Raw genomic sequence first — 8,898 nt, forward strand, 5'->3', positions numbered from 1 at the left:
ACTTTGTTTAGGATTTTGGTACCTATATTGTCAGTAAACGAGGCTAATAATTTCCCCTCTCTTGAATTGATCCTGGTGGGTTTTGGTATGAAAGAGTTATTCCAGCATCACAAAATGAGTTGGGAATGATTTTGCTTTCTTTGTATTCTTTGGATGTGCTTGTGTAAATGGGTGTTCTGTCTCTCTTCAATGTTTGTTAGCATTCATTTGCGATACCCTCTGGGCCTAGAAGTTTTGGTGAAATGTTTAAAAATGTTGAGGCAATGGTAGTTTCACTTAGAGTTGTAAGAAGTCATATGGAGTTGTCCTGTGTACACTGGCTCCAGCTTGCTCCAAAGCTGTTACATGGAAAACCACAGCGCAATACCGCAGCCGGGGGGTTGACGCTGATACAGGCAAGACACCAAGACACTGTATTTCCATCACCACAAGGACGGCACGTTGTCCTTTTAAAGCTACTCCTGGTTTCCTCCCACCCTTGAATGCTTTTCGAGTCTTTGACGACTGTTCATCTCTTCTCCATTTTTATGATTTTGCCATTGCAGGAATGTTATCTGAATGGAATCATGTAGATGGTTGGTAGCCTTTTGGCATTGACCTTGGCACTGAGCATAATTCTCTGGAGACTCATTCCGAGTTGCTGCACGTGTCGGGAGTGTTTTCGTCTATACTGCTGAGCAGAGTTCCCCGGTGTGGACGTCCTACAGATTGTTGAATCGTTCACCTGTGGAGGAACATCTGAGCTACTTCCAACTTTGGGCTGTTTTGAATAAAGCGGCTGTGAATGTCTGTAAATGGGTTTTTGTGTGAAGGTAAGTCTTCATTTCTGTGGGATAAATGCCCAGGAGTGTAATTATTTGGTCCTATGGTAGCGTATGCTGATGTAAAAAAGCCAAAGTGCTCAGTTGTTTTCTGGAGTAGCTGCCCCGCCTGACCTCCCCCTGCAGCGTGTGAGCGATCCAGGTTGCCGAAGCCCCAGGACCCTTCGGTTGTCTCGAGTTCTTCTTTTAGCAGAGCGGGGTTTTAGCAGTTCTCAAAGGGCTATCCCGATGTTTCCTGGTGGGTTCCATTTGTACTTCCCTTTTGGCTAATGATGCGCATCTTTTCATGTGCTTCTGTATATCCTGTTGGGGGAAAGATGTTAGTATTTCAGAATTTATGTCCTTTGCGTATTTTTTTTAAAGATTTTATTTATTTATGTGACAGAGAGACAGCCAGCGAGAGAGGGAACACAGCAGGGGAGAGGGAGAGGAAGAGGCAGGCTCCCAGCCGAGGAGCCCGATGTGGGACTCGATCCCGGAACGCCGGGATCACGCCCTGAGCCGAAGGCAGACACCCAACGACTGCGCTACCCAGGCGTCCCTGCGTATTTTTCAATTGCATTGCTTGCTAGTTTACTGTTGATTTTGAGTGTCCTTGTGTTCTGGTTACTAGTCTTGGATGGATGGTTTGCAAGTGTTTTCTCCCTGCCTGTTGCTTATCTTTTCATTCATTTTTTTTTAAGATTTTATTTATTTATTTGAGAGAGAGAGAGCACAAGCAGGGGGAGCAGCAGGCAGGAGAGGGAGAAGCAGACTCCATGCTGGGCAGAGAGCCCGTTGTGGGGCTTGATCCCAGGACCCTGAGATCATGACCTGAGCCAAAGGCAGACATTAAACCAACTGAGCCACCCAGGCACCCGTTTTTCCATTCTTCTAACAGTATCTTTCACAAGGCAAAATTTTGTAATTTTGATGAGTTCTAGTTTATCATGTTTCCCTTCATGGATCATGTTTTTGGCGTCAGAAGGTCCTGAAGGTGCCCTAGGTCCTGATGAGTTTCTACCGTTTTTTTTTTTTTTTAAGTTTTGTGGTTTTATCTTTAACATTTAAGTCCATGATCTGTTTGAACTTAATTTTTTCTGTAAGATGTGAGGTGTAGGCTGAGGTGGTTCTCCTCCTCCCTCTCCTCCTCCTTCCTCTCCTTCTCTTCTTCCTCCTGCTCCTTTTTCTCCTCCTTCTTCCTCTTCTTCCTCCTCTTCCTCCTGTAGAAGTCCAGTTGCTCTGGAATCGTTTGTTGAAAGAGGCTGTCTTTCCCCCATTGAATGGCTTCTGCACCTTTGTCAAAATTCGGTGACGAGAGCATTCCTAGCTACGCTGCCTCATTCCCAGTGATATCATCCGGGGTCCAATCAGGAGGCTGAATCTGTACCATTTGAACAGCAGAAATTTATACAAGGAATTCCTAATTAGTGTCAGGTAGTTAACTGCTAAAAGAGGTTTAAGAGGATTTTTACGGGATCCCAAAGTACCAAGTGCATTAAAGCTGCTCATACCGTCATGCAGAGGGGGAGTGGACCACGAAGGAACTGGGGACTTAGGAATGCATGCGCCATCCCTCCATGAAAGCTCACATTCACATCATTTCAAGGAAGGCGTAGGTGCTCTAGGGACACACGGATGCCTAGAGCTAAAGACGCTTGCTGGAGGCAGCGAGCTGCCGCTGTTGGTTTGCCAGACGGGGAGAGAGTCGCCTGAGGGTGTGTGTGGAGCCGAAGCAGAAGGGGCTGCTAGGCTGTGAGAGCAAGGGGTGAGGGCGTCTGTGTTCCGGGCGAGGACATGGCCTGGGGCTTAGCTGCTGTACAGCTGGGCTTGTGCGTGAGGGCTGCTGACGTGAAACCAAGTCTTTCCCACTCCAGTCCTCTGCTCAAGGAGAAGAAAGGCGCAGTGGACTCCACAAGGACAGTGCCTTTTTGCCACGACGGATGCCCACTGTCCCCCAGAGCTCTCTGTACATGAAGCATAACCCTGAGGCAGCTGGCACATAGAAGGGTTCGCAGAGTTCGCTCCAGTTTCACAAAGCAGGGGAAAGAAGGGGGCAAACCACAAACTGATCCCCTGCATACCAGTCTCAAGGGAAGGTGGGTCAGGGTTCTCCAGAGAAAGAGAACCGGCAGAATGTACGTATGAATGTGGCTGGGTATCTGTTTTTCTGTCTTTCTGTCTAAAGGAATTGGCTACATGATTGCGGACGCTGGCAAGTTGAAAATCTGCCAGGTAGGCCGACAGGCTGGAGACCCAGGAAGAGTTTATACTGCAGTTTGAGTCCAAAGGCAATTGGTTGGCAGAATTCCCTCTCCTTCTAAGGAGGTGACTCTTTTTTTCTTTTAAAGCGTTCAACTGATAAGATGAGGCCCACCCACTCTGACGGGTAAGCTGTTTTACTCAATCTACTGATTTAAATGTTAATTTCATAATATATACCTTTACAGAAACATCTAGGATATTGTTTGACCAAATACCTGGGTACCGTGGCTTAGTCAAGTTGACAATGAAAGTGACAATCACAGAAGGCACTCAGTCTTTCACCTTTAAATATGCTGTTAGCTTCTAAGATTTTTTGCAGGTGCCCTTTATCAGGCTGAGGATGCTCCTTTCTGTTCCTTGATTGCTGAGAGTTTTTTATTTTCATCATAATTAGGTGTGGAATTTTATCAAGTTCTTTTCTGCTTTTGCTGACACAATCACGTGCTTTTGCTGTTTTTACTCGGTTAATATGGTAAATTACATTGATTTCAAATGTTAATCTAATTTTGCAGTTTAGGATAAATCCTACTTGATCATGATCTGTTATTTTATTTGTGTATTATTGGATTAGAATTAAGATTTTGCTAAGGAGATTTTTATCTGTGATCTTGTTCTTGAGAGCTCTGTGTGTGTGTGTGTGTGTGTGTGTGTGTGTGTGTGTGTTTTCCTTGTAATGTTTCTTGTCCGTTGTGGTATCTAGATAATACTTGCCTCATAGAATCAGTTGGGAATTGTTCTCCCCTATTTTTCTGGGAGAATTTTTGTAGAATTGATACCATTTCTTAAATATTTGGCAGACTGTACCCATGAAACCATTTGGCCTAGAATTTTCTTTGTGGAAGGTTTCCATTCATGAATTAATTTTCTTCACTAGATGTACAGCTATACTGGTAGCCTGTTTCTTCTTGAGTGAACTTTGGTCGCTTGTCTTTATTGACTTTGAGAATCTGAAGAAATAAATGTGAGTTTATATCACTATTTCCAATATGTATTTAAATTATAGAGTTTTCCATGAAGTTTTTTTGAGATAACACTTTTTTCTTGTGTGTTAACATAAATCCTATGGAAGTTTCTTACTTTCTTTTTCTTTCTCTCTTTCTCTTTTCCTCCCTCCCTCCCTTCCTTCCAGATTTATTTATTTTGGAGAGAAAGAGAGCACAAGTGAGAGGGACAGAGGGAGAGAGAGTCTCAAGCAGACTCCACCTTGAGTGGAGTCCGATATGGGCTGGATCTCACGACCCTGAGATCACGACCTGAGCTGGAACCAGGAGTCCAACACCCAGCTGACTTGCCACCCAGGGCCTCCCCTGTGGAAGTTTCTAATGTTGCTCACTGACCTTATGCTTTGAGCTGCATGTGGATACGTGAGGGACTGAACTTCCTGACCCTTGTGCTCGGATATGCTCCCATGACATAGTTCAGGCCAGTGACTTGTAAGGAGAAATAGTGTATTTTCACTTCCACGCTAGATTGCTTCATGGATGATTCTGGCGTCAGTTCTCTTTTTTCCCAGCCCCAGCAATTGTGGAAATGTATTGAAAGTTTTTATCAGCCTTGGTCCTTGGGAAACTATAACGAACAGAGCATTCTGACAACCTCTCCTTGGACGTATGGCATGTGCAAGAAATAAATCTTGCTGTTTGAGGCCAGTGAAGCTGATTGTTACTGCAGCAAAATCTCCTTTCCTGACGGATAGCGTTTCATGTGAGCTTTAGCCTGCTGGATACCTGAGGCAGCGTCAGAATAGCAGTACAAATATGAGTAGTAAGAGTATATCATTATAGTAAATACATATACCATTCTAATATTATTATTAGTAATCAAACATAATTGTTTTCGAAGTCTCTGAGCTCTTAGTGTGACCTCCTACTACGGATTAGCAGTACTGTGCCTCAGTATCTTGAGATAATAATTTTCTTTTTGCGATGATGTCACCATTTTGTATATTGCTGAGACATCTTTGAACTGAACTAGAGGCTTAAGGTTTTTTTTTTTTTAAGATTTATTTATTATTTATGAGATGGGGAGACAGAGGGAGAGAGAAAGTGTGAAGCAGGCTCCTGACTGAGCACTAAGCCCCACACCGGGCTCGATCTCAACCCTGAGATCCTGACCTGAGCCCAAATTAGGAGTTGGACGCTTAACTAACTGAGCCACCCTGTGCCGGGAGGGTTAAGGTTTTTTTTGAGCCAGAAGGGTGGTTTGAGTGTGGTCTGCGGATGTGNCCCGCCTCCCAGTAGGTGCTACGCACCGCCCACGAGGCTGTGGGGTGGAAAGCCGGGGTTGGCCCATAGAGACCCGGCCACGCTGGCGGCCTCACGGCCCTGCTCCCCTCGGGGGTGCTCACTTGTCCGCTCATCTCCTCACTGTTCAAGGAGGTGTTCTCTTTAAAAAAAAAAAAACTGTCCCCTGTATTTTTTTTTTTAAGATTTTATTTATTTATTCGACAGAGATAGAGACAGGCAGCTAGAGAGGGAACACAAGCAGGGGGAGTGGGAGAGGAAGAAGCAGGCTCACAGCAGAGAAGCCTGATGTGGGGCTCGATCCCATAACACCAGGATCACACCCTGAGCCGAAGGCAGACGCTTAACCGCTGTGCCACCCAGGCGCCACTGTATTTTTAATGGTGGAATGGTTGGGGTCCTCGGATCTGCCACGTGTGTGGGGAGGGGAGGCTGACCCTCCTTTCCCAGGTGCGAGTCCGTGAGGCGGACGCCGTCCCCTTCCCTTCAGCCTCCACCTGCACCGTCTCCTTCCTCCACTTGCGTGGGAAGCAGCGGCCCGCTCAGCGCCGTCGTCCGCACCCGCTCCCAGGCGACGGGAGTCTCCCTCCCAGGCCCCTAGTCCCCGCTGCGCCCTCCTCGACGAGAACACCCCCACCCCGGCCTGGCCGACCCCACAGGGAGCAGGAGAGGACGCCAGGCCACCCCTGCTTCGCACCTGCGCGCCTCTGGAGTGCGTGTCAGCGGTAGATTTTTCTTCTCAAGACAGAAGGGATGCGCTCGTCTGTGTGCGTCTAATACCGAAGTAGAAATTTTAGGAAATACAAACAAGAAAGCTACCTGTAGAAAAAAGCGGGGTCTGCTTATGCTGCCAGAATTGGGGGCCGAATGCCTGGACCCGCTTCCGCCCCCCAGCCACGTGTTTCCAACCATGCAGCCGCCCGCGTGAGGTCCCGCCGATCGCGAAGCCATGTCCGGTGGCGCCCTTGGGGCGCGAGCAGGCTGACCGAGAGCGCGCGGGGTTTCAGAAGGCTTGACCCATGTGACCACAGGGCTCTGGCTCCTTTTGGGGCTTCCCTGGGCTCTCTGTGAGTCAGGCCCTTCTTGTGCCCTGGGGATGCTGCAAGTCTCCCTGTTGTGGGTCTGTCTTGCGGGGTGGGGGGTGTGTTCCCCTTGCTGCACACAGCGTGGGTCCTGTTGGTAGTGACTTGGCGTCTCTCCTTCTCGGGCTGCTTACAGCTGCCCATCCTCTCTTGTCTGGAAGCTGCGTTTCACTTGGGCATGAACCTCTGGCCTGAGACCGTGAGCTCCGATGGCCAGTGGCCCTGGAGAGGTGGGAGCTAAGGAAGCAAATGCATTTTCTCTGGGCAGATTAGATGATAACTTTGTGCACATAGGGCAATAACGTCTAGACTTAAGAATACAATGTACTATTCATGGCATAAATAACATTTTAAAAAAAGATTTTATTTGACAGCGAGAGACAGCGAGAGAGGGAACACAAGCAAGGGGAGTGTGAGAGGGAGAAGCAGGCTTCCAGCCAAGCAGGGAGCCTGATGTGGGGCTCGATCCCAGGACCCTGAGATCGTGACCTGAGCTGCTTAACGGCAGATGCTTAACAGCTGAGCCACCCAGGTGCCTCTGCATGAGTAACATTTATTTTTACAACTTTGATGATAATTTTAGATGCACGTGTAGCCAGGCATGGCTAAGACTTGCGGCTCTGGGACCCTCTGCCAGCTACCCTCCAGGTTTCTCTCTTGGCCCACCAGCCCCTGCATGTTGGGGTAGCCTGTCTTAGTCTTCCTTCTCAGCCCCCTGAGGCCCGGGTATGCCTTACTTCTCAGATCCCTCTCTCTTATGTGGATATCCCCCATCCTCCCAGAAGCCCATTTCCATCCTTGTCTGGGTTCGCCCCCCACTTTGTGTGGTCCCAGCTTGTTTGGACACCCCACTTGTCCTTGTTTCCTGCCCCCGTAGCCCCTTGTAGGAGCTCCTCTGTGGTCCTCAGAATCCCAGGGCTCTGTGCTCCTAGGAAAGGATCTGGACCATGGCGCAGTGTCAGCCTCTGCCTGCCTCCTCTACGGGGATCTGCTTTCTGTTTCTTGGCTCTGACAGTCCTCAGTGAGGCCCTGGGGACACCTTCCCTTGGAGCAGAGTGATCCCAGCTTCGGATATGTGGGTCCTGGATGCACAGTCACTGCTGGGTAGCATCTCTCTTTCCCTCTTCCACTCAGTGCAGATCCTCGGAGCGCCCAGGGCTCCCGCTGCAAGATGGTCTCCAGAGCCCAAAGGAGGCTTTGTGTCTCTGTACCTCAGCCCCCCTGTGCTCCAGCGTTCCTGCTCTTCTCCGCCGGCTCAGCCTTTTGTTTCCACCCCTGTCGGCAGGCAGGCTCTCACCCCACTGCTCCTCCCTCCGGCCTTCCCAGTGACTCCCACTTCACTCCATCCAAAAGCCTTTCCAGATCACGTCCCCTCCTGGATCCTGTGTGCCAGTGGTTCTCCTTGGGGCCTTCTGGTTCTCGCAGACTGTGGGCTACGTGTGTGCAGGCCCGGGGTTCAGAGACGGTTTTTGGAAAATGGTGGCTGAACGAGAGAGTAGCTGCATGGTGAGGGCCGTGCAGGTGGGCTGGTGGTGCGCAGAGCCTCGAGGTCTGTCCTCCTCCGGGGCCTCCCCAGCCTGGCTGGGGATACATGTGGTGTATCTCTGGCCGCCTTTCAGCCTGCCTAGGAGGGAATGGGTGGAACACACTATAGGATGGCAGCTCCTGTCCCGTGTGGGGCGGGTCCTGTCACAGGCTGCACCTTGGCTGCCTACCCCCCAGTCCCAACCGCAGCAGTCCTGGGGCTTGTGAGTGAGCGGAGGTCACCAGAGTGTGTGGGGTGAGGAGCCCGACCTCTGGGGACAGGGAGAGGCTGATGACTGCTGTCTGCTCTCTACCCAGAGTTTTGGGGTTTTAGTCACGTGCGTTTCCTCTGGCCTGAGGGCACCGGGCACATCCCAGATCTGGAGGGCTAGTCTGGCAGCTGGCTTTCCTGAGGTGGAAGTTAAAGCAGAGCCACGTCCCTCCCATGCGGGGCTGTGCGCCCAGCCGTGTGGGTGGTGGAGAGGCTGGAGCTGTGCTTGTGACTTGTGTGGAGTGCGGACTGCAGGTGGCGAGTTCATGGTTAAGAGCATGTGTCTTGGCTGTGCAGACGTGAATTTGAATCTGGCTCTGGTGCTCTGAGCTCTCAGCCTCTTCTCTCATTTGGGGATCACAGCAACACCTGCCATGTCCGGATGATGGAGGTGCAAGACTGGTTCTTACTCAGTGTCTATCACAGCCCCTGGCACACAGCAGGTCACTCTGAGAGAGAGAGAGAGAAGCAACATCTTGGTTATGTCCTTGTGATGATTGATTTTATATGTCAGCTTGGCTGGATCATGGTGCCCAGAGATACTTAGTTAAGCACTCTTGTTGGTGCTTCTGTGAAGGAGTTTTTGTCAATGAGATGAACATTTAAATCAGTAGACTTGGAATAAAGCGCATACCCTCCACCCTGTGGGGAGGCCTCATTGAATCGGTGGGAAGCCTTCAGAAAAAAAGAATTTAGAATTTAGCCAACAAATT

Source organism: Ailuropoda melanoleuca, chromosome 3 (assembly GCF_002007445.2).
Source record: "Ailuropoda melanoleuca isolate Jingjing chromosome 3, ASM200744v2, whole genome shotgun sequence".
Taxonomy (NCBI): domain Eukaryota; kingdom Metazoa; phylum Chordata; class Mammalia; order Carnivora; family Ursidae; genus Ailuropoda; species Ailuropoda melanoleuca.